Source organism: Tursiops truncatus, chromosome 12, assembly GCF_011762595.2.
Source record: "Tursiops truncatus isolate mTurTru1 chromosome 12, mTurTru1.mat.Y, whole genome shotgun sequence".
NCBI classification, from domain to species: domain Eukaryota; kingdom Metazoa; phylum Chordata; class Mammalia; order Artiodactyla; family Delphinidae; genus Tursiops; species Tursiops truncatus.
In genome coordinates, this window is record NC_047045.1 from 63,828,108 (window position 1) to 63,855,786 (window position 27,679).

At 43.6% G+C, this 27,679-nt stretch overlaps 1 long non-coding RNA gene across 13 annotated transcripts; it reads right to left on the bottom strand.

Moving 5' to 3' along the window:
- Positions 1-257: 257 nt before the first annotated feature.
- Positions 258-27,442, bottom strand: LOC109552825 (uncharacterized). Of its 13 annotated transcripts, none has more exons than XR_012324869.1 (8): positions 26,593-27,442; positions 24,458-24,483; positions 16,614-16,699; positions 16,489-16,531; positions 6,165-6,459; positions 4,590-5,765; positions 489-632; positions 258-399 (listed from the first exon to the last, which is right to left on the bottom strand). It is a non-coding gene; the product is annotated as an uncharacterized lncRNA (long non-coding RNA). The 13 variants fall into 13 exon arrangements; XR_012324868.1 differs by having other exon boundaries at positions 24,458-24,486; XR_012324867.1 differs by lacking the exon at positions 24,458-24,483 and having other exon boundaries at positions 26,593-27,441.
- Between the last annotated feature and the right edge of the window lie 237 nt (positions 27,443-27,679).

Consider the following 27,679-nt stretch of genomic DNA (forward strand, 5'->3'; position numbering starts at 1 on the left):
TTTTAAAACTTGGGATTGTTTTGAGATGTTGATTTTTACTTTACTTGTTTGTATGACGATGGTGATTTGCGGGAACACTTGAAATGCTTTGTTATGGAAACAGTAAGATTAGAAAGGGAAATTGAAAGTCATTTTGTCAGTTCATTATTATCATACAATTTTTTAATTATTGCAATGAGGATAAACTAATTTATACAGAACCTATATTTTCAGCCAGTGCAGCATATACAAACTGCAACTTTAGAAAGCAAAAGAAATATAGAAGCTGAACTATATTTTATTCACTTGTTCAACAAATGTTAAAGGCCTACCACGTGACACTGTTCTGAACACTGGGAATACAGCAGTTAACAGGGTAGACTAGATCCGCAGTCTAATGGAGCTTTTGAGTGAGAGAGGCTGTGATAAAGAAATAAACAAGGTAATTTTAATACAGGTATTTCCCAGGAAAAAGATAAAACATGATGGCATATGAGCCAATAACTTACCTGATAAGAAGCAGGCACCCATCCACATGGAGGTCACCTCGTGGAACATCTGGGTGGAGCCACAGCAAATGCATATGAGCCCAACGACGCCCTTCTCTTCTTCCTCCAAAATGCAGCAAGAATCAGGCTTATTAGCGTGGACAGCTAGAAATGAGAGAAACTGTTCCACATGCCTGTTCATCACAAAATTCATCGCACAAACAGGATTGAGTGTTACACTCTTCTCTTGTGATGAGACATGCAACAGGGAGAAGTCATCCTTTTGCAGGAAGGCTAATTTTGGAAAAATGTTTATGGATTGTTTTCTTGGAGAAGAGTGGGGAGAAATAGGTTCAGATATCCATAAGGATAGACTTCTCAGCCAGTAACCACCATTTCACAGGGAAGTCAGAAGGGTAACCACAGCCCAGCTCTCAACACACAAATTCAAACATCCCAATTCAGCATGTTTCTTCCACCCCAAACTTTTTATCCAACCAGAGGAGTTCCTTCTCAGTCCTTCCCCCTCCAATTTCCATCCCAGGTAGCTCTAGGCTTTCACATTCCAGGATATTTCCCCAGGCATCTATATCTCTTCTGTTTCTTACCAGAACAATTTATATCCACCCTATCCAACATCCTCTTAACTCCTAGGCTTACATCGAGACCTCAGCAAAAGAGACGGCCCCTTCAGATACTAAGGCCACCCATTAGAAAGCAATGACAAGGACTTCCCTGGTGGTCCAGTGGTTAAGACTCTGCTTCCACTGCAATGGCTGTGGGTCTGATCCCTGGTTGGGGAACTAGGATCCTGCATACCACGTGGTGTGGCCAAAAAAAAAAAAAAAAAACACAGGCAGTGACAAGTTATAAATGAGACCAAGACCCCTTTAAAATTCTGTCTCCTATTGTGATTTGGCATTCTACCATTTTCAATAACAATTGTTTTGTGTTGTGTGTTGTATGTGTTGTTCAGGTTTTAGAAGCTACATAACCAGCATGTATTACAGTAACTTCATGGTACTGACAAGCGTCTGTACAAATTTCGTTAACTGAACTGGTTCTGAAGCTGATTCATTGTGGCTTTCCTTGACTGACCTTATAAATTACTTAATTTCAACATATAGTCTGTCTCACGGTGCTTCCTAATTTCTTAAGACAACTAGTCTGAAGATAAGATGGAAAAGAAGACCATATTTACAGTAGCATCTGAAAAGATAAAATACCTAGAAAAAGATGTTTTAAATGTGCAACTTCATGTGAGGAAAATTGTAAAGCCCTCCTGAAGAACCTAACAATAGACTTTGCAGGGGTTCAGAGCATACCACCCTAAAATATGCCACTCTGATGTAAGGATTATTCTGAACTAAAGGCAATTGAAAAGAAGCAGACACACACACACACACACACAAAACATTTCTGCCCTCCCTTCCTCTACCAAGAAAGGCAGGACAATTCTTTTTTTTTTTTTTTTTTGCGGTACACGTGCCTCTCACTGTTGTGGCCTCTCCCGCTGCGGAGCACAGGCTCCGGACGCGCAGGCTCAGCGGCCATGGCTCACCGGCCCAGCCGCTCCGCGGCATGTGGGATCTTCCCAGACCGGGGCACAAACCCGTGTCCCCTGTATCGGCAGGCGGACTCTCAACCACTGTGCCTCTAGGGAACCCCAGGGCAGGACAATTCTCAATCAACAGAGACAACTTTAGACTCTTATCAGCCCAGAGAAATCTACATAACAAATCTTACTAACTAGTCCTCATCTTCCATTGGTTTCACACATGTATCTACCTTCCCACAGTTTACAAGCCCTTAAAAACCTAAACCCCTTATCCTTTGTCTTGTCACTTCTTAACAAATGTATTGCTCTTTTGCTAAGATACTATGTAAGCCCCAGTTCTAACCACCTCTTTGAGTTATTCATCACTGATGAGTACAGCATGTGTTAATAAAGCGTTTTTTCGGGCTTCCCTGGTGGCGCAGTGGTTGAGAGTCTGCCTGCTAATGCAGGGGACACGGGTTCGAGCCCTGGTCTGGGAGGATCCCACATGCCGCGGAGCAACTAGGCCCGTGAGCCACAACTACTGAGCCTGCGCGTCTGGAGCCTGTGCTCCACAACAAGAGAGGCCACGATAGTGAGAGGCCCGCGCACCATGATGAAAAGTGGCCCCCGCTTGGCACAACTAGAGAAAGCCCTCGCACAGAAACGAAGACCCAACACAGCAAAAATAAATAAATTAATTACTAAACTCCTACCCCCAACATCTTCTTAAAACTAATAATAATAATTGGAAGAAATCTTATAACTACATCAGCCACCTAGAAATTCAAGAACTTCCTCAAATATTAAAAATAAATAAATAAAAAATAAAGTGTTTTTTCTCTTGTTAGTCTTTTGTCGGTCTCATTGCAGGGCCCCAGCTGAAGAACCTGGCAGTTAGAGGGGAGTAGTTTTTCCTCCCCTAGAACTTCAACGTATATAAAGACATATCTTAGATATCATGGATAGAAAGACTCAATAAGGAAGAGGTGCCAGTTCTCCCAAAGTTAACTTCTAACTATGGCGTTATCTGCCCCAAATAACACCATAAAGTTCATGTGGAAAAATAAATTTAAATAGCTAGATAAACTAAAAGAAGAAAGAATGTGGGAGATTCAGTTTACCAGATATTAAAACTCACCACAGAGTCTTAATAACTACATGTCTGGTTGGTACATAAATAGACCCGTAGATTTGAAGAAAATTTTAAAAATAGACACACATTCAGTAATATAGTGTATGATAAAGATGACATCTATATCAATAGAAAAAAGATGGCTCTTTAAATTAATGGGACAACTTGTCCACCTAAAGAAAAGATAAAATAAAATTGGATCTATACCTCACATTATACATAGGGATAAACCTTCAATTAGAGCAAGTATTTAAAAGTATAATGAAGTTTTTAAAAATCACAGAAGACAACGTAAGTGAATTCCTTGCTAACCTTGGAGTAGGGAAGTCCCTTATATGACTGAAAATTCATGTCATAAAATCAAAGACGATAAACTACATATGTATTTTAAAATCCATTAGCATGACAAATACACCATAAGCAAAGTAAATGACAAAATAGTAAGCTGGAAAAAAATTGCAAATCCTATAAATGACTAATACTGTTCTCCTGAATAGATACTGAACTCCTAAGGAGCTCCCAGGAATAAAGAAGATTAGGAAGAACCCAACAGAAAAACAGGCAAAGCACATGAACAGACATTTCATAGAAAAATATTCATAGCCAAATGGAATACAAATTAATATGAGAAATACAAATAAAAATGCCATTACTTTACCATGAAGAGAAAAATGGCGCAGGCCCTGTGCAGGGGACTCTGGCACTACTTGCCAACATGACAGGTTCTGTGATCCTTAGACCTGGCAATCCCACGCCTAAGCATCTTTCTTACAGTTACATCTGCACACATAGTAAATGAAAACGTGCAAGGCTACTTATTGTGACGGAGTTTGGATAGGACCCAAATAAAACATGGCATATTTACAAAATCAATCCTATGCAGCTGTAAAAAAATAATGAGCAACTTTTCTGCACTGATGTACAGAGGCATTTGGGCTGTCCTGTTAAGCAGAGAAAACAGCATGCAAAACTCAATACGACGTGGGCTGCATTTTTGTGTAATAAAATGAGGAGGATGGGTAACAGTATATTCTATCTGCGTATGTAAAAAGACCTGTTGGAAAGGTAAATACGCCAACAAACCAAAAGTAGTACAAAGAGTGGGAAGTGAGAGAGGATAGGACAGATGGGAAGGAACAGATGTGAAGTGGACTTCTTTGTGTGTACCTTTTATATCATTTTGATTTTGAACAGTCTAAATGTATTAGCAACTTGGAAAAAAATAGAGTGTTATTTGAAACAAGAGGGTTTTTCATTGCAAATGAGACAGTTCTTTAGTTTCCATACTTTACAACATGACTTTTCAGCTGTTTTTTTCTTTATGGCAAGAGTCATGGTGGATAATCACACTTAATCTCAAAATATCCCCCTCCCTACACACTCATGCTGTATCCCCGCCAGTCTCTCCTCCTGCCCACCATGTCCCCACTCAATCGATGAGGGCCTTCACCTCCCAGCCTCTGACGCCAGCTGTGTTCACTCCTTCATCAGATTTGTGTTCAGTTTGCAGCAAGCTGGGTCCAAAGCATTAAAAGCCGTCACTCCCATATATGTCCATGATATGATGAAAAAGAAAAGAAAGCTTCAGTGTAACCAAAATACTTCGACAGTGACTTAGAATAAAATTGTGAAGTGAGGATTGTCCTTGATTCACTTCTCTCTCCCATTCTAAGGACCACCTGCCACACTGCGCTGTCTTCTTCCCTGGGATGCTCAGCTCCTACCTGGTACCCAGCGCCTTCCCATGAAGAAGAGCTCCAATGGGTTGAGCCCCACGTAAGGTAGCTGTTATTTATCATGTACTCATTTATTCTCTCCCTACCTTATTCCAGCTAGTGCTTTAGAAAGATGGTAGGATTACTTTCCACTTTTTTATGGAAATAGAACCTGAGGCCCGGAGAACTAAGTAAATTCCCATTATCCCAAGAACTTCAAGTAGCAAAATCAGGACTGGAATCTAGGTACACCTCATGCCTAAACTTGCCTCTCTTGCCTGACCTGTATACACACTATCCCTGTGTCTTCCTCATGGAGCAAGGAAGATTTCTCTCTCTCTCCCTCTGTCCTGTCCAGTATTCCTAGGGAGCTATCGCTGTGGAAATCAATCTGATAAATTAAATGTGCTCTAATGATAAGGGCCAATAAGGGTGAATAATAGCCTGTCATACATAATAGCTAAGGTTTATTGAGCACTTACTGTGGGCTAGTTAGTCACTGAGCAAAATGCTTTATTTATGCAACATTATAATCTTTACTAGATTTTTAAGAAGTGGACATTACTATTCCCTTCATTTTACAGATGAAGACATTTAGACTTAGAGGACAGGGACGTTCCCAGATTATTGTTAAGAAGTGGCAGAGCCTGGATGGGACCAGATAGGACATTTTGAAACTGGGTGCTTGGCCATCGCACAGGTCTGCCTCTCTCGTTCATCCCTCCAGAGACACTTGTAACTGAAGGAAACAGTCTTGGCTGAAGCACAGATTTAATCGCAAGAAATAAATCTGAAATAGTGACCTCCTAATGTCCAGCTGGGAGATACTTGATACATGAAGGAGCTTTCTTAAGGACTTTCCCAGCTCTTCCAAATATGCATACTTCCTCTGTAGGCCAGTCTTGGCTCCCCTGAAATCAACCCAAGTTGAGTTTTTATACTGAATCAAAATAAGACTATGTTTCTCCTTAGGTCTCAAGGGATTCGTGGTATATGCTTCCAAAGAAATCACATCCACAACTCAACAAGTTGCATCCCTACAACATCTGGCCAGTCGGCAGCTTCCAGGGCCAGTTACTCTAATTTTTCAGCCCCAAACCCTTTCTTCCAGCTCTAAGTGTAGTTTTCCCTTAGTCAGAGAGGGAAGGCGGAAACGCATTCCCAGGCAAGCATTTTCTCAAGAATGTTCCGGGGAACTTTATGTCCATAAGATGCTTTGTCCCCTCCCTAAAGTGTGAGTTAAGCCGTTTGGGAACGATGGACCTGCACCATACATGCATTTTTTCTCACTGGAATTAAACTACACTTACCTCACACACAAAAAAAGGAAGGAGTGGTGGGAGAATCCTTTATATCCTCTATTTCTCTTCCTCCATTTCAAACTAGACTTGGTCTCCACCATCAAAAGAATAGAGAGGGGCTTCCCTGGTGGCACAGTGGTTGAGAGTCCGCCTGCCGATGCAGGGGGCGCGGGTTTGTGCCCGGGTCCGGGAGGATCCCGCATGCCGTGGAGCGGCTGGGCTCGTGGGCCATGGCCGCTGGGCCTGCGCATCCAGGGCCTGTGCTCCGCAACAGGAGAGGCCACAACAGTGAGAGGCCCACATACTGCAAAAAAAAAGAATAGAGAGAATAGAGAAACAAAGACATTAATTCTCTACTGTTGTGATTCCATAAGCCCAGCAATATTGTTAAAGGTAGTTTCCCTCCTTACAAGCAACTACTGTTATTTGAAGGGTCATTGTGACTGTATACTGTTTTTTGCCTTTTTCAAGTCTCTTTAGAACAAACCATTCTCCTGTATGGTTTTATTGTTTATATATCACCTATATATAAACACATCATCTACGGCTGCTTTCATGGTACAACAATAGAGTTGAGTAATTGGGACAGACACCATATGGCTCACAAAACCAAAAATATTTACTATCTGGCCCTTCACCCAAAAAAGTTGACCAACCCCTGCTTTAGAACTTCACCGCCTGCAAGACATAACCCCACTCTAGTGGTTAAGGATTTTATGCTGGAGTCAAAGCAAGAATTCCAACGAGAATTCAGTGCCGCAGCTTTGTTGGTCGTGCTCTTAGCCAAGTTTCTTAACTTCTTCTAAACGTCAGCTTCTTTATCTATAGAACAATATCTGTAAGAACAGCACCGGCTCCTGGGGTTGTAAGGATTTCGTGAACTACCCACCACATGTAGACACAAACTATAGTACTTGACACGAAGCAAGTCCTCTAAAGGTTTTAGCTATTATTATCAACATTATGGTTGATATGATTATTGATATTCTGGTTAAGATTTACAGGCCTGTGAGCATAATTAAGAATCTGAGAAGAATTTTAGGAATAGAAAATTTTTCTTTGTTTACCATTTCTCAGATTTCTATGACCAGAGAGTGCCTTGTCAGAGACAATGCCCGACCTTAAGGCATTCGTACGAAGAGTCTGTCCTCCTTCAGGTCCTGCCTCTCCTCCCTTACATCTCTCACCTCTCACTCTTTTTCCTTCTGTGGTCTGGATCTACCCGTGAAGTGCTTAATGCTTCAAACCTCAGCGTTTCCTCACCCCTCATTTCCAGCAAACTGTACTTATCCTGCCACTCCATTCGTTGGGGATCCAGCTCTCAGCTAATTGAAAGCCAGCCAGTGCGATAGATGAGCTGGTCCTTGCTAACATATTAGTGTCTGAGGATGTTACCTCTTTGCATTCTAATGGGGCCTTTGGACATGTAATGCCTTGCCCAAAGCAATCATTCTAATCAATCTGGGAACTTCAGGCACTGGGACAGTCAGCTAAGGAAGAGATGTTAGGGCAAGGAACCATTTGGCACTCTTCCAATTCACAGTGTATATCTGTTGTCTATAAATAAAATGAGTCTAGGATAATTGCCAAAGGAATACTTGGGCATTTGTTCTGGTTAGGGCAGCTAGGGAAGAGATCTGGAAACAAACACTCATCCTCACACAGATGGTAATGACACTTCACCAAGCCTCCCTGAACTGGATCACTGGCTTCATCGTTATCTCACCCATGCTTTTCTCCCCAGCATCATGTTCCATCCTGAGGTTGCAGGCCCTGGAAGGGAGCCAAGATCTGGGATGGGAAGAGGAGACAGCTTCCCTCTGCAGTCAACTCTTGGCGTTCTAGACATAAGAACACCTAATCCAAGCTGGGCTTTCTTCCGGGAATTTGAGCTTTGGTGGTAATCCCAGGTATGGACGTTCCAGAGATGAGGAAACCAAAACTCGGAAAAATTAAGTATCTGCTCAAGTTTCAACAGGCAGTAAAGTGGTAAGTCTTGAATTCAAATTCAAATCTCTTAGACTCCAAAGCCCCTTCTCTGTCTACTGCACACACTACCTCTTGAAAAAGACGGTTTTAGCCACCACTGAGAAGTAATGAGGCTCTTTCACCACCTCAAAAATAGAATTTAATAACATAGACAGAATAAAAAAAAAAGAAAAAAGAAAAACAAATAATAACATAGGCACTTCTTTAAAGTGGGCCATGCTCATCCAATTATTTCAACACTTTATTATAAAAATCTTACCCAATTCTTATAGCACGCACTGCTCTAGAATGAGCAAAGAGAATGGACATGCCTGCCTGTCCTGCATCAGAATACTTTATAAGTTCATCTTTCCACATCTGTGCACCTGTGCTAGATGGAGACCTCCTTTGCCCCTGGAGCTTCCAGACTCTGAAAGCGCAGCCTGGGCCATATTTTCTTTCCTTCTCTCCTATAGGTGAGCAAGTAAACTATTTCTGTTTACATAAAATTTCTCTTATGTGTCCTTGTTGGATGGGCCTGACCTAGGTTTTTAAAATAACATAGTCTGAAAGAGGGGGATGATAGATATCAAATGATATGGTACTTGTTTTCCATTGGATAGATTTTAAAAAGTGATGTTTTAAAAATCTATTGTTTATAATATGTAAGAAATTACATCCCTTGCCACTGTTTAAGCTTGTGATGACAAATTTCAGAATGTCAAGCTGAAAATATGCATGGCAGTAGTTAGTTTTTCAAGTAATTTTAAGCGATCAAAGTAAAGATGTTTGAAGATCAATACTGTAAGAGGATGGATACCTATGTTAACCCCCAGGACTGGGCAAGGGAACGAGGAGGAGTAGTCAGAGGATTGGCTGGAGGAGGTGGTGGGTAGAAAGTCTTGAAGGGCTAGGAGTAAGGGTGGTCACCACAGTGGAGAGGGGAAGAACTTTCTGGGGAGGGTAGGGGAGGGACCAGTATGTGCCAAGGCTCAAAGACAGGAGAGAGCCTGGCGTATCTGGATATGACTGACACGCAGTTTCAACATAGGCAAGTGGTAAAAAAATGAGACTCGGAAGGATGGTGGGGATTCACATAAGGAAAAAAAACCTACCCTAGCAATACCTTTTTATGCACTTCCTTTGTCATGATTCTGGGCTCTGGGTAACGGTTGAAATGGACCTGAGTCCAATGAACCTGGCACTGAATCCCAGCTCCACTCCTCTTACCTGTGAGAAGTTGGACAAATGATCCTCTAGGTCTTTGCTTCAGTATTTGTAAAAAAGAAAATTAAGAGTACTTACCTCATAGAGCTGCTTTTAAAATTAAGTAAGATACACATGTAAAACATGTGGTACAATGTCTGATATATAATAAGCACTAATAAATATTGGCTATTATTTATATTATTATTTCTAAAACTGTACTTAAGTCTGATCCAATCATTCCCCTGCTTAAAATCCTTGGGTTCTTTCCTTTTGCCTTCAGGATAAAAGTCCTCTTTTATCCTCTCTAAAGCTATCTGAAGCTTCCCCCTCCCTGTGTCTCAGTGGCAACACCTACGCAGGTCACTCCCCAGAACCGGAGTGAGAGAAGTAATAAAGTAATATCACCATGAGCAACTTAAGCTGTCACAGATAATGTGGAACTAAAGGACCTAGTGATGCCCTCTAGTCCAGGAAGTCAGGGAATCTATCCCCGCGTTCAGCTCTGTCCCCCACCATCACCCTGCTGTCCCAGCTCTGTCCCCACCACCTCTCTACTGTCCTAGCTCATGCTTCTACAGTGTGGTTAGTGCCTCAGGGTGTCAAATATCTGATGAACCTATATTAAAATGATGCAGAGAAGAGGCAACACACTCCAGTTCTCAAATGTCAAGCCTTTGTGGAGGGATACTCAGTACAGTGAAATTGAGAGAGGGAAGTTAACCAGTGATTTTGAAATATGTGGTGGGAATTGCCCCAATCTAAATATCTTTTAGTTCCTTTTTATCACTTTTTTTCTATTTTATTTTATACTGTTTGAAAGAGAAGTTTCTCGGATGGGAGCGGGAGGCTTGGGAGGGGGGCCATCATCACGGGCTGTATCCTAGTTTTCAGCACTCCCTCCCCGATGTCTTGTCTCTGCTGGCAGGGAGGAGGTTAGCAGGTTTGTGTCACCAATGGCTAGAAGGCCTGGAAGCTAGCATTTGCAATGTCCTGACTCTGATCACAGCTCTGTGTGTATTCCCTCAGGGGGCAGAACTCATTACTTCTGCCCCAAAAGCCTCATATCTCACCCATGACCCCTAGACTATGACACAAAAAAATGGAGAGATAGAAAACACATTTCAAATACATCTTATATAACTTATCGAAAAAAACGACTATCTGATTAACTGAGACAGGTAAGGGAAAAAGAGATATCTAGGAAAATTCCCATACCTCTAGCTTCCATGACTAAGTGGATGGCTATACCATTCACTGAGATAGGAGTTACGAGTTAAGGGTTTTAACTTATAAGCTTTAGGTCCCCGTGAGATGGTTAAATGGAGATGGTCAGTAGGCAGCTAGGTCTACGGGTCTGAAGACCAACGTGAGATCAGGGCTGGAGGTATAGACAAGGTTGTAATTAAAGCTGCTGGCTACTAATGAGCTTGCCCAGGTAAAATAAACAATGCTAAGAAAAGAAGAACAAAGGCAGACCCCTAGGAAATTGCATCATTTAAAGATAAGAGGCCACAAAACAACTGACAGAGGGTTAGAATGAAAACCAAAGAGAATGTTATCTGAGCAACTAATGGAAGACTTTTTTTTTTTAAAGGAGGACATGGTTAACTGAGTTGCATGTAAAAGAGGTCACAGACAGGACTCACTCATTCATTCACTCATTCATTCAACAGATATTGAATGTCTAATCTGTGCCATAGATTGTTCTAGACGCTGGGCACAAAGGTAACTATGAAACCCTCTTGCTGGCAGGGAACTTAGTGTATTGAGTGAGACAGAAAAGAAAATAGACAATTACAGGGCTTCCCTGGTGGCGCAGTGGTTGAGAGTCCGCCTGCCGATGCAGGGGACACGGGTTCGTGCCCCGGTCCGGGAGGATCCCCCGTGCCGCGGAGCGGCTGGGCCCGTGAGCCATGGCCACTGAGCCTGCGTGTCCGGAGCCTGTGCTCCTCAACAGGTGAGGCCACAACAGTGAGAGGCCCGCATACAGCAAAAAAAAAAAAAATAGACAATTACAACATCAAATATAATAAATAAGTGGGGGTGTTATGAGGTGACATGGATGCGTCAGGGCCTTAGGGACATCACTTTCAGTGGAGAGACAGAGACAGATACAAGGCTGTGCAGATGTGGCATTCAAGGGACTTGGTTCTCAGCAAACAAGAGACCTAGGGTGATAACAGCAGATGGACAGGGATGGGGAGAGGTGTTATTTTTGAAGATAGAAACAATTTGGGTTTATTCAAGAAAGGGAGAGATTAGAGATCAGAAATAAAAAGGGATTCACTGGTCTGCAAGGTGTCTGGGGAGAGTGAGGAGGCCGAGAGAAGGGTTTTGTGGGGTGGGAAGGACTGGAGTCCAGAGTCAGGTGGACAAAGTAAATTTGTAGATAAGGAAAGCCTGTCTTTCATGGAGATAGCTATCAAGAAGAGGACGAGGGGGCTTCCCTGGTGGCGCAGTGGTTGAGAGTCCGCCTGCCGATGCAGGAGACACGGGTTCGTGCCCCGGTCCGGGAAGATCCCACATGCCGCGGAGCGGCTGGGCCCGTGAGCCATGGCTGCTGAGCCTGGGTGTCCAGAGCCTGTGCTCCTCAACGGGAGAGGCCACAACAGTGAGAGGCCCGCGAACCGCAAATAAATAAATAAAAGTAAAGAAAATAAATTTAAAAAAAAAAAGAAGAGGACAAATGGATGGAGGGATGCATGCAGGGATAGAAGTGCAGATAAACTTTGGAACCAGAATGACAGATTTTTAAGTACTAGAAATGATCAATTAGCAGAGAGGATTATTAATCTCATCTTTCCTTCCACACATATACAAACAAAATAGTAAGTAAAAGGATTTACTTGAGTGAGCAACCTCAAAGGCCTTTCAAAGAATCTGGTAGATTTTGCTGGAAATATTTTAATCATCAGCCTAATACATGGGAACTGGGTTTGTGGGGCTCTGCTGGGAAGTGCTCGAAGCCTGGGCCACAGTCCACAGAGGAGAGGGGAGCGCTTTCTGACATCAACAACCGTGAGGCACAAAGGTCACCAGGCCCTCGGAAGCAGTACATCCATTTCCTCCCCACAGTTTCCTCTGTAACACTACACTCAGCCTCTGCCCTGGCTGCTTCACTGAAACCTGTCCCTGAAGGTCACCAATGACATCTTTATTGCTAATTCAAATGGCCTTTTCTTCCACCTTTTTGTCATCATCCCCCAGAGTCTATTGTTTATCAAAGTCCTTTCAGTGACGGCTGCCACAGTTGACCTCTTTCGGAAACTCTCTCCGGCTTCCATGACACTGCACTACAGTGATTTCCCCCCCTCTGTGTGAGTAAAGGGTAATTCCTAGAGGATGGAAAAATAGAGTTGACGGTGTAATTTGGCGAAGGATGGATCTGTGTTAGTATTACAGACAAAGTTCTCACAATGGGCATCAGGCCCAGCAAAATCTGCCCTCCTACCCTGCGCACGTCCACTCACCCACTCACCCCACCCCAGCCACCCTGTTCCTGCCGTTCCAGAAACACACCAGGCACAGCTCCCCTTCGCCACTACTCTCCCCAGGCTGTTCTTCCCTTTGGTGTCCTCCTGGCTAACTCCTTCACCTCCGTAACGTGTGATTACTACATTTGAGAATATTCAGTTCTGCTCTCAAAGATGGGAAAAACAGTGGGATGGATAAAACTCCTAAGATATGTTAAATACGCTAAGTAAATATCCTATGAGATATGCTAAAGCTAGACGTAATGAGTGAAATATATGATTTTCAAAGCATGGAATCATCAAGAGTGTTATTTCTATAAAGAAAGGGATGGAAGGACTAAGCAGTAGGTCCTGATCGTGCCACCTCCAGGCTGACAGCCGTGTTATCTCAAATTGACGACCCCACTCTGACTCCACGTGTTTTCCGCCCAAGAGAACCAGGAAAAGCTTGTGCTGTTCAACAGGCTTATTATATGAGCTGCAGCTTTAGACCAAGAGTGCTTGGCCTTGAGTCTCTCTGATAGAGCAAGCGTGTGTTGGTCCCCAGGCTTCTTCTCTCTGCTGAGCTTCTGGGTTAAGTTCAAGTCTGGTCCTATAACTTTACTATCAGTGAGAAGGCTGGTGTTTGTGTGTGTGTATGTGTGTATGTGAGAGAGAGAGAATATATTAACGTTGCACAACTCGGGATTCATCTAACGTGAGCCTTCTACCTGCTTATACAACATCCTAAGTATGTTAACCTATACCATCTCTTTCCTCTTGCTACTCTCCCTGTGTTATGTTGATTCAATAATCTGCATGATTTGAGTATCTTAATTTGGCCTGTGAGCCTTTCTGTTCCATAACAGAAGAGCTTGACTGGTACTTGGATGTTCCTACGGCATTAAGGTCATTTCCCACAGCAACCTCTTTCAAGTCTTTGTTTAAATGCCACCTTCTCAAAGAGGCCTACGCTGAACACTCTACTGAAAATTGCAATCCCCATTGCCAGCCCCCTAACTCCACTCTATTGTTTTTTTTCCTTAGCAGATATCGTTTTCAAACACATATAATTTACTTATGTTTTCTGTTCATTGCTTACTGTCTATCTCTGCCACTAGAATATAAATCCTCCTGCTCTTTTTCTGTTAGTGATAGTCGACATTCATTAACACAGTGCCTAGAACATAGTGGAAATATCAGTTGCTGGGTTGAGGTGTCACAGACTAGGCACAAGTAGAAGAGGTGACAGCAGTGCTGGGGTACACAGGTTGGTGCTCACAGTTTACAAAGATGTGAAAGTCCACATCAACTCCAGCACTGAACAGCAACAACGGTGGAAGGTTTATAGTGCACGGCTCCTGGAGAAAGCTACACAACTAGGGGTGATCACAGTGGGGAAGACAGGAAGGAAAGGACACTTTAATAATAGTCCTTGGATATATGGAAAGATGTCGAATGGAGGATTAGCTCTTGTCTCCCATTTCTAGTGGATTGTTAGAAGAAAAAGTCAATTTTCATTGGTTTTATCAGATTAAATTTTGAGAACACCCTTTTCTAAATTTAGGTGCAAATTCCACTGCTGAGAGGGGCTAAGCAGATAATTAAGTGAAGCAAGAGGAGGTAATAGATTAGGGTGTGGTGTGGGTTTTGCTGAACTGGAGAGCCCAGAGCCCATTAAAGACAGCGACCCCTCCTTGGCTTCAGCAAAGGGTTGAGATACAGGAATGTAGACTCAAAGTCACCACATTCAAGAATGTTAGAAATCCAGCTTTTCCCAAATTTCTCAATTTTCAGAACTCTGAACCAAAGTTATTATTTTGGCCTGCCAGTTTATTATTTCTGGATTATATTCAAGGCCCTGTGTCATTTGTTGCCAGCCACCCTTTCCAACCTGTATTACCTCTCCTTCTCAGCACAGCTCTTCCATTCCATTTAGCCTTTGTACCCTATGCTCTCAACACCCTTACACAGTTTTACCGCTTCTCAGAAGATTGCCCTTTTATAGAATGGAACCTACACTTGCCCATCTTTCTAATCTACGTCTCTAATCTTCTATTCTTTAAGGACACACAGATCAAGACCCATCACACTCTATTTCTCAGATCACTCTAGTCTATAGCAATGTGTCCTGTAATTTTTTTGGAATAGATATGACATTAGACGTTATGACATTAGACACCTTTCCCGTGTACATGCATTGTTCCCCTAACCAGACTGTAATCTCCTCAAGGGTTAGTGTTTGGGACTAGAGCATACACAGTCCTTGGTGTTAGGAAGACTGGCCCTTGTCACCTACCATGAATGTGGCATTGAGCTAGTGACTGAACTTTTCTCAACCTCAGTTTCTTCACCTATAAAATGCAAATAATATTTCTTCATAGAGAGCTTGCAAAGTTGAAAGGAGATGAATAGAAGACGCATATTCACAATGGACAGAAAAAGTGTCTGGCACATAATAAGGATTCGACCAGCAGTAATTGTTTTCACTTCTATAAAAATTCTTTTACTGTTTTGTATGCCCTACGGTGCCTGGCATAAGTCTTTGCTCAACAAAACATTCATAATAAATATTTGTTGATTTGTTTCATATAGAGAACATTACTCTGACTCTAACAAAGGCATTTATGTCCAATTTCATACTTAGAAAACACATTTGAAAAACACACGTTTCTCTGTGGACTCAATATGAGTTTTGCCCATGAACAGGACAGCAAGATAAACAAAACTTTCAGGATTTTCTTCAGTTAGTTAGAGTTTATCTAAAGCAGTGGTACTCAAATGGGGAGGTGGAGATAAGTTTGTTCCCTAGGAGACCCTTGGCAACGTCTGGAGACAATTTGGATATCACAGCTTGGGGTGGAGGTGTTCCAGGCATTTGGTGGTATGTGCCAAAGATGCTGCTAAATTTCCTACCATGGGAAGGACAGCCCCTCACCCCCCCCCCCCCCACGAGAAAAAGAATTGTCTGGCCCCAAATGTCATTAGTGCCAAGGTTAAAAAAACTCAATCTCAAGATGAAGCAATCAGCATTAAAATCTCTCCCTTTCTTGAACTTTCTGCTATTCCAAATTCATGAGACGGGGGACAGAGCAAGTAGCCAGAAGAGATCAACGACAGTAGGTCAAGTAAGTGGTGGGTGGTCCATGGAGAATCAAAGAGCCAATGCTGAAAGAATTCTGCTCAGCTCAGGGGCTTCCAGGACCACTGAACTGGTGGCACCCTTTCTATTTCCAACATATCAAGGCATTGCTGCCAGTGTGTGTCTAATTATCCTCTTCTTGAATAATGTATCCTATTTCCCCACACAATTAAACATGGAAACCAACGTGTAAGACCTCTATGAAGGGTACTAGATAAAATAAGTCTTGAATCCAAGCTGATCTTTATGCTAACGTAAGACTGACTTAACTGGACCAGAGCACTTTGTAAATGTAAATTCATTCTCATAGTTTCCCAGAGACACAACTGCTTTTTATAAGAAGGTCAAATGTCTATCTTATACTCACACATCGAGGCTGTGAGTAAATGTGGTTATAACACTGGTTTCCTCTCTCGGAAATTTCCTACATCGGTGGCTTGGTTCTTTTCTTTCGTTAAATGTAATCTAGCTGAATGTTTGTGAAATGTTTTTTCTCCGTTCTTTTACTTTGCTTTTTCATTGCCACCTCTCCCTCCTGCACCCCACTTTCTTTTCTTTTTACCTCTGTTACTTCCTTCCATATTTCTTTCTTCCTTTCTTTCCATCTATAGGAACAAGAAGAAAAGTTCTCAGTTATGGTTTCCTTTCGAAGTCCTCTTTCTACGCGAGCTCTAGAAAGTCACCTACTTTTAAAAATTAACTTCGTGCTGCCATCTTGTGGTGAATTGAGATATTCAGCCAGTCAAATGCAGAGTTCTGAATTATTGAAATACCTGAAAATGCACAACCCTAGTTAACTAAGAATCAATGTCATCTCACCTTATGATTTAAGATCCAGGGCCCAAAGCTAAGGCCCCCTCAAGCCCTACGATCCTCCCTCCTCCCAGAACCTGTGATTTCTCCCAGGAGAGGAGGCAAACATTGTTACCAAATTGAGTCTTGAAAACCCTTGAGTATAGAAGAAGAAACCCTTTACATAGGCCTGTAGCACCTGTTAGCACTTTAGAAGGAACTTCTCAGGTTTTGAGCATTCAGAATTCTTTTGTCTCAAGTCATCCATGTAGATTCAAGATCTACAATGTTGACATAGGGGAATTGCCTAAAGTCATAACATTGATGTTAACCTAGATAAGTAACCAAAAGTCAAATACTTTGGGACAGGCAGAAAATAACACAAAAAAGTTAGGGAGAGATTTTTAAAGGTCAAAATAGAATTTATTCAATGAAACAGTACAAATGTCTGTTGCCTTGTTGTAGCAATAGACAAAGTTGCTACACAAAATACAAAGTTGATATTTGATGAAAGCTCTAAAGAGTCTGGGTCCCTCAGGTGATGCTAGGACCTCAAACTGAGCAGATCCAAAATGAAATTCACTCATCTCTTTCCCCAGCCTTCCCACACCCATCACACACACACACACACACACACACACACACACACACACGCATGCACGCACATGGTCTCCATACTACAGCCATACTGTATCTCTTTAAAATTCTTATCTGATCATATAATTATCCTTAATGTCCTTCATTCATCCCCCTTGTCCTCAGATTAAAGTCTGAAATCCCCAATGCAGATCTGATTCCCTGTCCACTTCCCCAGTCCCCTGTGTTCCATCTGTATTTACCTTCTGATTCAAGCACTGTGCGTTCTCTCACTAGGTGGGTTTCCCTGTCTACATGCACCTGTACTTCTCCTTTTGTAACAAACCTCTTGCTGATAATTCATTTTTTCATCTCTGTTTTTCCTGTTACAAGAGGGTAGGGGCTCTGGTGCATTTTCCTTGCTACATAGTGAACGCTCAGAAATATTGATTTAACCTGCCTCTGAACATGCTTCTCAGCAACAGATAAGATCGCATTTTAGAGTGAGGAAGACTATAGGGCCCCTGCCATGGTTTCCAGATAAGAAACAGGCCCGGCCAGCCAGGGTGACCCTCTGGCTTGTCCTAAGGAAGCCCTGGAATCAGAATCCCATTAATCTGACAAACAATTCCAAGGATTCTCTGGGAAGAGAGATGGAGAGACGGATGCTCCCTTTGGCATAAACATCGGATGTGATAAGGGTTTGGGGGATGAGTGTGAGTCTGGTCACTGATGCTTCGCTTAGTGAAAGCATCTGCTTTCTCCCTGTGCTTTGGGAGTTTACCCTGAGTTCTGTGGTTCTCTTTGTTCAGAAGCTTTAAATGTCCAACTCTATGACTTTGTGGTTTGGGGAAGGCCATTCAGAGTGATCTTGGTGTTCTCTGAAGAAAGGAAAAGGGAAAGAAAACTAACCTTTATGTTCCCAGCTTTTATGCCCACTCTATAAATCATCTGTTACTCTCCCTAATTCAAAATGAGGAAGTCTAGGTTCAGAGAAGTTAAGCAAGGGGGCCTGTGGGGAAATGAGCTCTGATGACTGAGGTCCTCAGCAGTGCCAATCTCGATCTCCAGGGAGGGGGTGCGTCAGCCCTCAGAGTTGGAAGGAGGGGCTCTTAGGAGATACTGGGGGGGCAGAAGACATTCCTATTGTTGATGGGGAATTCAGCCTTGGGAACTAGCTAAAGGCAGAAGTTTCCGCCCCCCAGCTGTGATATTGTGATTTTATTATATAAGAAGAAATAGATATTTGGGCTTTGTCCTGGTTCCTGACACAGAGCTCCTGAAACCCCCGTAGATTCCTCAGTGATAGAGAATCAGGAGCAGCTTTTGTTCTAATGGGGCAACTCTGGTTGGGCTCCTGGATGGGGCTGGTCACCAGAAAGACCAAATCATTATTAGATGCTCGGAACTTTCAGCCTCATTCCCCCAACCCCCACCACTCTAGAGAGTGGAGAGGGGCTGGAAATGGACTTCAGGATCCATCATGCCTACGTGATGAAGCCTCCATAAAGTCCCAATAGTAGGAGGTTCAGAGAACTTCCAGGTGGGCGAACACATCCCTGTACCAGGCTGGTGATGCGTCCTAACTCCACAGGGACGAAGCTCCTGTATCCAGGAGCCTTCCAGAACTCACCCTGGGTATCTCTTTATCAGGCTGTTCATCTGTATCCTTTAATAAACTAGTAAGGGCTTCCCTGGTGGCACAGTGGTTGAGAGTCCGCCTGCCAATGCAGGGGACGCGGGTTCGTGCCCTGGTCCGGGAAGATCCCACGTGCCGCGGAGCGGCTGGGCCCGTGAGCCATGGCCGCTGGGCCTGCGCGTCCGGAGCCTGTGCTCCGCAGTGGGAGGGGCCGCAGCAGTGAGAGGCCCGCGTACCGCAAAAAAAAAAAAAAAATTAAAAAATAAACTAGTAAACATAAGTGTTTCTCTGAGTGCTCTGAGCTGCTCTAGCAAACAATCGAATCCAAGGGGGAGAAGATCATGTATGTAGCCACATCTGACAGGGGTTGTAGGTAACCTGGGGACCTTCCTTCTACTTGCATTTGGCGTCTGATGTAGGAGAGGGGCAGGCTCTCGGGACTGCGCCCTTACCCCGTGGGGTCTGATGCTGACTCCAGGTAGATAGTGTCAGAATTGAGTTACGTTGTAGGACACCCACCCGGTGTCACAGAAAATCACTCAGTGTGGGAAAACCCCACAAACATTTGGTGAAGAAAAGTGTCAGAAGTGCTGTGAGCATGGTAGTCATGTGAGAGTAAAGGAGAGACACAGGAGGGAAGACTTGATGGTTTTCTAAGTCACTCTCCCAGACCAGAGCCCACACCATACATTGAACCATAGTTATACCAACTGTGTTGGGATTCTAGAAACTCTGTATTATGCCAGTTTTAGTTATCTGTGATCTATTTGTTGTCTTATATATTGGTGATATGCAATAAATCTTTTAAAATCCAAAGGGCCTGGGGACTTATCTTCAGAGATGAGTAGGGAGGGAGGGGGCAGGGGAGGGGGTAGCGGGCCCGGCCCTCAGGGGACAGGAAGGGTCCCGGAAAGCAGGCTGAGTCACCGCAGCCTGCAGTAAAGGAAGAACAAATCAAAAGACCCCAGAGGTGTGTGCTTGACAAGAGGCCGTAAGCTGACTAAGAAGTAGAGAACCGGACAAAGTCCTCTGACAGGTTCAGGGCTGGAGAGGGAGGAACCGGGCCTCACACCTGGGTGGGAACAACTAATCAGCCAGTTGAAACCTGTTTCCCATAAAGGGGGGGACTGGTGCTTCCGGGCTGGCTCTGTGAATGGTGTGTACTGACTGTAAAGGGTGAGGGCCGGGCTCATAGAGAGCATGCTTGTTTCAAGACCCCAGGGACAGTGACATCTGAGAAAGTTATAGCCACCTGTCGCTGGTTCTCGGTGGATTAGTGATTACCAACCTGGGCAACTAGTTCAAAGGTGAGTCACAGTCAGCAAAGGCACTAGACTTTATTCCAGAGATGAGTCTTGCACTCTGTGTGTTTATTGCACCATACGCTGTACCTTTAAAGGAAATGACTTTTGAGGCCCTCCAGTCCCAACCTGCAGGAAAGAGTGAGGACTGGGTCCCACAGCCCTCTGCCTCTGTCTGTAGATAAACTCCGCTGCATCCACCCTCCATGCCCACACCGCTTCTGCTCTTTCTTACACTTGCCTGGCCAACCCCCATCCTGGTTAAGTCCCACCCTCTATCACCCTATGCCTGAAACCCTACCACTGCGCATGGTTGGAAAACCCACCCCACCATGGCAGCTGCTCTTATTTTAAACTGATGGCAGCAAATGTCTAAGATTCTCCTAGGCCCATAGTAGCCCCAGCAGTCCTGCCATAGTTCCCCAGGCAGCTCATTCCTGTGACCTTGTAGATGACCGTCATGCACCTCCTCCTCTCCAACTGCCCATCACATCCCCCCGCTTCCTGACTCTCAGCTAAACATTTTCTTCCCACTTCGTGATGAAAGTTGAAGCAACCAGAAGAAAAATTCTATCCCCTGCCACCTCCATGTTCACCCACCCGCGCCACCTGCCTCTGTAAAAATAATTTGCCTTCCCTCCTGTAACTCTGGCTAAACAGCCCATGATCTAATCTAAGACCGATTTGTACACTGTGTCCCATCCCTTTTCATCTACTCAAAGACACCATTATCCCCTTGATCTCATGCATCATTCATTGCCCTCCTCTACTGGACCAGTCTCATCATGCTGTAATAGCTCCCATGTTACACACCACATCTTTTGAAATCCACTTTCCTCTATAGCTATTTTCCTATTTGTCCTCTTTCTTTTTCTTTTTTTTTTTTTTTTTCTGTACGCAGGCCTCTCACTGTTGTGGCCTCTCCCGTTGCAGAGCACAGGCTCCGGACGCGCAGGCTCAGCGGCCATGGCTCACGGGCCCAGCCGCTCCGCGGCATGTGGGATCTTCCTGGACCAGGGCACAAACCCGTGTCCCCTGCATCGGCAGGTGGACTCTCAACCACTGCACCACCAGGGAAGCCCTGTCCTCTTTCTTTTATAGCAAAATGCCTTAAAGAGTTTTTAATCCTTTGTGATCTCCACTTCCTCTCTTCCCATGCTCTCTGGAACCCACTCCAACTGGGCTTCTGCCTGACATTCCGCTGCAACGGTTCTGGTCAAAGTCAGCAACCTGCATGTGGTCATGCTCAATGGTCACTCCACACTCTTTTTGTCTGGTCCATCAGCAGTATCTATTGTTCCTCTCTGCCTTCCTGAAACACTAACTTCATTTGGCTTGTAGGGCGTGACTTCCTCGTGGTTTTCCTCTGAATCCATTGGCCTCCTGTAAACATCCACTGAACGTCACCCTCACCTGATCTCTGGATGTTGGAGGGCCCCAGGGTACAGTCCTCTGACCTTTTTGATGCTCAACCTACATTCCCCTCCTAAGTGAACTTAGTTTTCAACGTCCCTACAGGCCAGCAACTCCCATAACGACATCTCTAACCGGACCTCTCCCCTGAATTCTAGGATCCTGAATCTATCTGCTGGCCATCTGTGATAACCCATAGATCACAGTGGTTCAGCATTTGGCCTCCAGAATCTACTTGTGATGGAAGCATAGCTCTTCTACTTAGCGGATGCATGTGCAGAAAAGTATTGACATATCAAGTGTGACTGCTGGTCTTAAAAAGGCCTCCTTGCAAGGTTGGTCTTTGGTTGGCATCCGGGAACTTGGTTTTCAAGAGCATTCACTCCACTTCCCAAATTGATAAGAGTAACTCCCTGTGTCTGAACTGGGCAAACAATACGATTCATGCTGAAAACCTGCTTGCCTTCTGGGAGTCTGGAATTTTGATACATGCTGGGCAGAGGTTGCCTGCGTGGCCAGCCTCCAATAAAAACCCCAGGCATTGAGTCACTAATAAGTTTCCCTGGGAGTCACTTTTCACATGTGTTGTCGCCACTCATTTCTGGGGAATTTAAGTGCATCCTGGGTGACTACCGGGAGAGGACTCTTGGAAGCTTGTGCCTGGTTTCCCCTCAACTTTGTCCCATGTGCCTTTTCCCTTTGCTCATTTTGCTTGGTATCTTTTCGCTGTAATAAATCACAACCATGAGGACGACTGCATGCTGGGTCCTGTAAGTCGTCCTAGCAAATCACTCAACCTGGGCGGGGTCTCAGGGATGCACGACACACATGTATCTCTGAACAAGTCGCTTCATCTTTCTGTCCTTTGCTTTCCTCATCTGTAGAGTGGGAATAATAATGGCATCCAACTCATAGGGCTGTTGTGAGGATTAAATGGGTTAATAAATGTGGAAAACTTAGAACAGTGCCTGGCTCATGGTAAACACCCAATAAATATTATGTTATCTCAAACATAAGTGTCTAAGAATGTACAGTTAGATAATAAAGGAGTCAGGGTAAGAACCTGAATATCCCTGAGTTTTTGGTTTTACTGTGAACATTATACTCTTGTCATGTCTCAAACATTTAAGTTACTTGGGACTCTATATTTAAATACCTGTCTGGAATAATTCAATTCTGTAAGCCATGTATTAGTTTACCTATAGAGAAAAAGTGATGAGAAGTTCATCAGTCAGTTTGTTTCCTTGAATAGTCACATAAACACATATGACAAATTCAATCTGTTAGAATATAATTGCAAGACACTTGACTAAGATTTATTGAACATTTTTATCCTGGAGGGCCTCGTGCTATGGACAGAGCTCAGAGACAGCTGTTTAAAAGGTGACACGTTCACAACGGAGCCTTCAGTTTCTCTCGCTAAGCATTGTGAAGCTTCTCTGCAGAGCTCTGTAAAGGTACAGTGTTGCTAAGAAACATCATTTAGTATTTCAGACAGTGACCATCACTGACCTTGCCACTTAGCAATGGGAGCAACAGAGGGGCTGTCCGTCACACACCACACAGCTTCCTCCAGACTGCAGGAAGTTCTAGACAGGACTTTGAGCTCATTTCACACACCCACATACCCCCCAACACACACAAAGCAAGGCAGTGAGGCTCCTGATGAAGTGTGCACTTGGCACTCCTCACATTACCTCTCCCAGGTCTTTCTCCAGGGCTCTCTCACCTTCTCAGCCAGGACCAGGCATGTCACAATCTACATGGCCCCTCAGCTCACTTCTCTGAGACTGTTCACTCTGTGACTCCTCTCTCCATGACACCCTTCTGTGATTGGGGAACCTACCAGTACAGCCCAACCAGACTCAAAAAGGGAATTCACCAGGGAAGCCCTGTGAATATGGTTATTTGTTCATGCCTCTAAAATAAGGATCCCAGCCTATGACACTGGAAGACAGGTGGCTTGGTGCAGGGAACCTGGGCTCTGAAATTAGCATGCCAGAGCCCTTCAGTTCTGATTGCGGTCAGTAGGGGATGCCTGTGAGGTGAGGAGAGGAGGGTAGGCACCAACCAACCAGCGGACCACCTGTTTACAGAACAGGACAGTTATCTTGAGAAGCAAGACGCCACTGAGGTTTGAGTTTAGAATACAGTGTTTTGAGTCATGAATCAAAGACAACTTCACCTGGTCCTAGCAGATCCTGTTTCTTGTCCTCCCCCATCTCTTCTCCGCATAAGAAGATGATCCTTTAATGATCCTTTAAAAACGTTAAGTCCCAACGTGTCACATCTGTGTTCAAAGACTTGCAGTGGCTCCCCTATTACTCTGAGTAAAAGCCAAAGGCTTTGGGTGGCCTATAGCCCCTGCATGACCTGTCCCCACTTTACTCTCCGACCTCATCTCCTCTTGTTCACTCTGCTGCAGCCCGTGCTGTTCCCCATACACACCAGGCACGTTCCTGCCTCTGTTTTCGTTCCGGCTGCTCACTCCTCCAGAGTCTCCTTCCTCAAAACAAACGTAGAGGCTCCCTCACCTCTTAAGATCTGTGCTCAGGCCCTGACACCTCTGATTCGCTTCCTCCTGCTTTATTTTTCTGCACAGCGCTTGTCACCATCAGACATACTATATACTTGATTATTTGCTTATGGTCACTCTTCTCCACTAGAATGTCGGACCTAGATGGGGAGGGACTTGAGCTGCTTTATTCATTGTTTAGTCCCCAGTACCTGGAACTCTGCAGGGTCCATGACGGTGCTCAGGAAATCTTTACTCTATGAATGAATAAATGAACAAGTGTTCAAACACTTACACAATTTAATTCCTGTGCCCAAGTGTCTTCTTAGTTGCAAATTGATTTCCAAGCATTGAATATCCAAAACAAGAGAAGAAACAAGTCAGTGAAAAGACTGGAGGAAAATAGACATTCCTTGAGAATGACTTTGCACACAGAATTTTAAATAGCTTTCAAAACGGAGCTGGTAACCGAGAATGACAAAGGATCCTGAAATGACTGCAATGGGTCAGTTGCCAATCTAGGGAGATCCAGCTTTACGTAGGTAGCAGGTGCTGATGCCAGAAATTCTGAGTGTGCATTGTTTTCAGTGAAGGTAGTCTCTCCTGGAAAAATCCAGCTTACATTTTAGTTCAGGTCAAGGATTCATATAAGTAGCACAGATTTCAAATATGTTCTCCCATTGTGCCCATATTTGTCAGATAAAGGACCCAATTTTTGTTTCACAAATAAGCTGGTCATAATTGCAACGTGAACATGACTTTGAGGATAGGTTTTGTCGGGACTTGATGTTGTACATTCTATGGGTGTAATGACATGTATCCATCATTATGGTATCAAATAGAGTAACTTTACTGCCCTAAAAGTCCCCTGTGCTCTGCCTGTTCATCCCTCTGCTCATCCCTCCCTTCCCCACGCTTTGGGGGACTATTTTTAAAATTTTTTTTTTTTTACTGTTCCCTTAGTTTTGTTATTTACAGGATGTCATACAGTTGGAATCATACAGCATGTAGCCCTTTCAGATTGGCTTCTTTCACTTAGTAATATACAATTAAGGTTCCTCCATATCTTTTCATGGCTTGATAGCTCATTTCTTTTTAGCACTGAAGAATGGTCCATTGCTTGATATACCACAGTTTATTTATTCATTCACCAATTGCAGGACATCTTGGTTGCTTCCAAATTTTGGCAATCATGAACAAAGCGGCTATAGACACCAGGTGCAGGTTTTTTTGTGGACATGAACTTTCAAATCATTTGGGTAAATACTAAGATGTGCCATTGCTCAGTTGTACGGAATGTCCTTCTTTTTAAAGAAAAAAAAAAATTGTTGCCCTCCACCTTCCCAGGGCTGGGCATTTATCATTGAATTTAGATACATCTTCAAACTAACATATACATAATTACATTAGGGAGGAGTGAGAAATATCTTTCTCATTTATCTTTCTCATTTTAAATATTTCTCCAGTTTAGACTTCTAGTAAAAATTATAGTTAATATAATAATAATTCTTATAAATATCCTGATTGACAGTCTTTTCTATAATAGCTCAATCACAAAATCTCAAATTACCACTACCAACTGAGCCTTCAGTACACCTTCTAGACTTGTATTTTAATGTTCACAGTGATTACCGAGGCAGTAACGATGCAAAGGTGACTTCTAGTCATCAAGAAAAGATTCCATTACACTTAATATACCATCAATTATATTTGCTATGTCCTGATTCTTTGAAAATTGGTATACCATGCGTTTAACATGATAAATTTTTATTAATTGGTATATTTAGTAAACCAAAATACTGATTTTTCTATCATATTGGAAAATCATATTTAATATCTCTAATGCATAATAAAGTAGAAGATGATGACATTGTTATGTCATAGATAGTGGTGAGTCCCACTTTCTGTCAAGAAAGGAGGGTCAAGAATTTCCAAGAGACTGTCCCTGAACCACAATGACAGAGTAGAAGGATGTGCTCTCACTCCTTCTTGTGAGAACACCAGAATCACAACTAGCTGCTGGACAATCATCAACAGGAAGACACTGGAACTCACCAGAAAAGATACCCCACATCCAAAGACAAAGGAGAACCACAATGAGACGGTAGGAGGGGCGCAATCACAGTAAAATCAAATCCCATAACTGCTCGGTGGGTGACTCACAAACTGGAGAACACTTATACCACAGAAGCCCACCCACTGGAGTGAAGGTTCTGAGCCCCATGTAAGGCTTCTGAACCTGGGGGTCCGGCAATGGGAGGAGGAATTCCTAGAGAATCAGACTTTGAAAGCTAGTGGGAATTGACTGCAGGACTTTGACAGGACTGGGGAAACAGAGACTCCACTCTTGGAGGGCACACACAAAGTAGTGTGTGCATCAGGACCCAGGGGAAGGAGGAGTGACCCCATAGGAGACTGAACCAGACCTACCTGCTAGTGTTGGAGGGTCTCCTGCAGGGGTGGGGGGTGGCTCTGTCTCACTGTGAGGACAAGGACACTGGCAGCAGAAGTTCTGGGAAGTACTCCTTGGCGTGAGCCCTCCCAGAGTCCGCCATTAGCCCCACCAAAGAGCCTGGCCAAACAACCAACAGGGAGGGAACCCAGCCCCACCCATCAGCAGTCAATCGGATTAAAGTTTTACTGAGCTCTGCCTACCAGAGCAACAGTCAGCTCTACCCACCAGCAGTCCCTCCCATCAGGAAACTTGCACAAGCCTCGTAGATAGCCTCATCCACCAGAGGGCAGACAGCAGAAGCAAGAAGAACTACAGTCCTGCAGCCTGTGGAACAAAAACCACATTCACAGAAAGATAGACAAGATGAAAAGACAGAGGGCTATGTACCAGATGAAAGAACAAGATAAAACCCAAGAAAAACAATTAAATGAAGTGGAGATAGGCAACCTTCCAGAAAAAGAATTCAGAATAATGATAGTGAAGATGATCCAGGACCTCGGAAAAAGAATGGAGGCAAAGATCGAGAAGATGCAAGAAATGTTTAACAAACACCTAGAAGAATTAAAGAACAAACAAACAGAGATGAAAAGTACAATAACTGAAATGAAAAATACACTAGAAGGAATCAATAGCAGAATAACTGAGGCAGAAGAACAGATAAGTGACCTGGAAGACAGAATGGTGGAATTCACTGCTGCGGAACAGAATAAAGAAAAAAAAAAAATGAAAAGAAATGAAGAGAGCCTAAGAGACTTCTGGGACAACATTAAACCCAACAACATTTGCATTATAGGGGTCCCAGAAGGAGAAGAGAGAGAGAAAGGACCAGAGAAAATATTTGCAGAGATTATAGTCGAAAACTTCTCTAATATGGGAAAGGAAATAGCCACCCAAGTCCAGGAAGTGCAGTGAGTCCCATACATGATAAACCCAAGGAGAAGCATGCCAAGACACACAGTAATCAAATTGGCACTAATTAAAGACAAAGAAAAATTATTGAAAGCAGCAAGGGAAAAATGACAACATAGAAGGGAACTCCCATAATGTTAATAGCTGATTTCT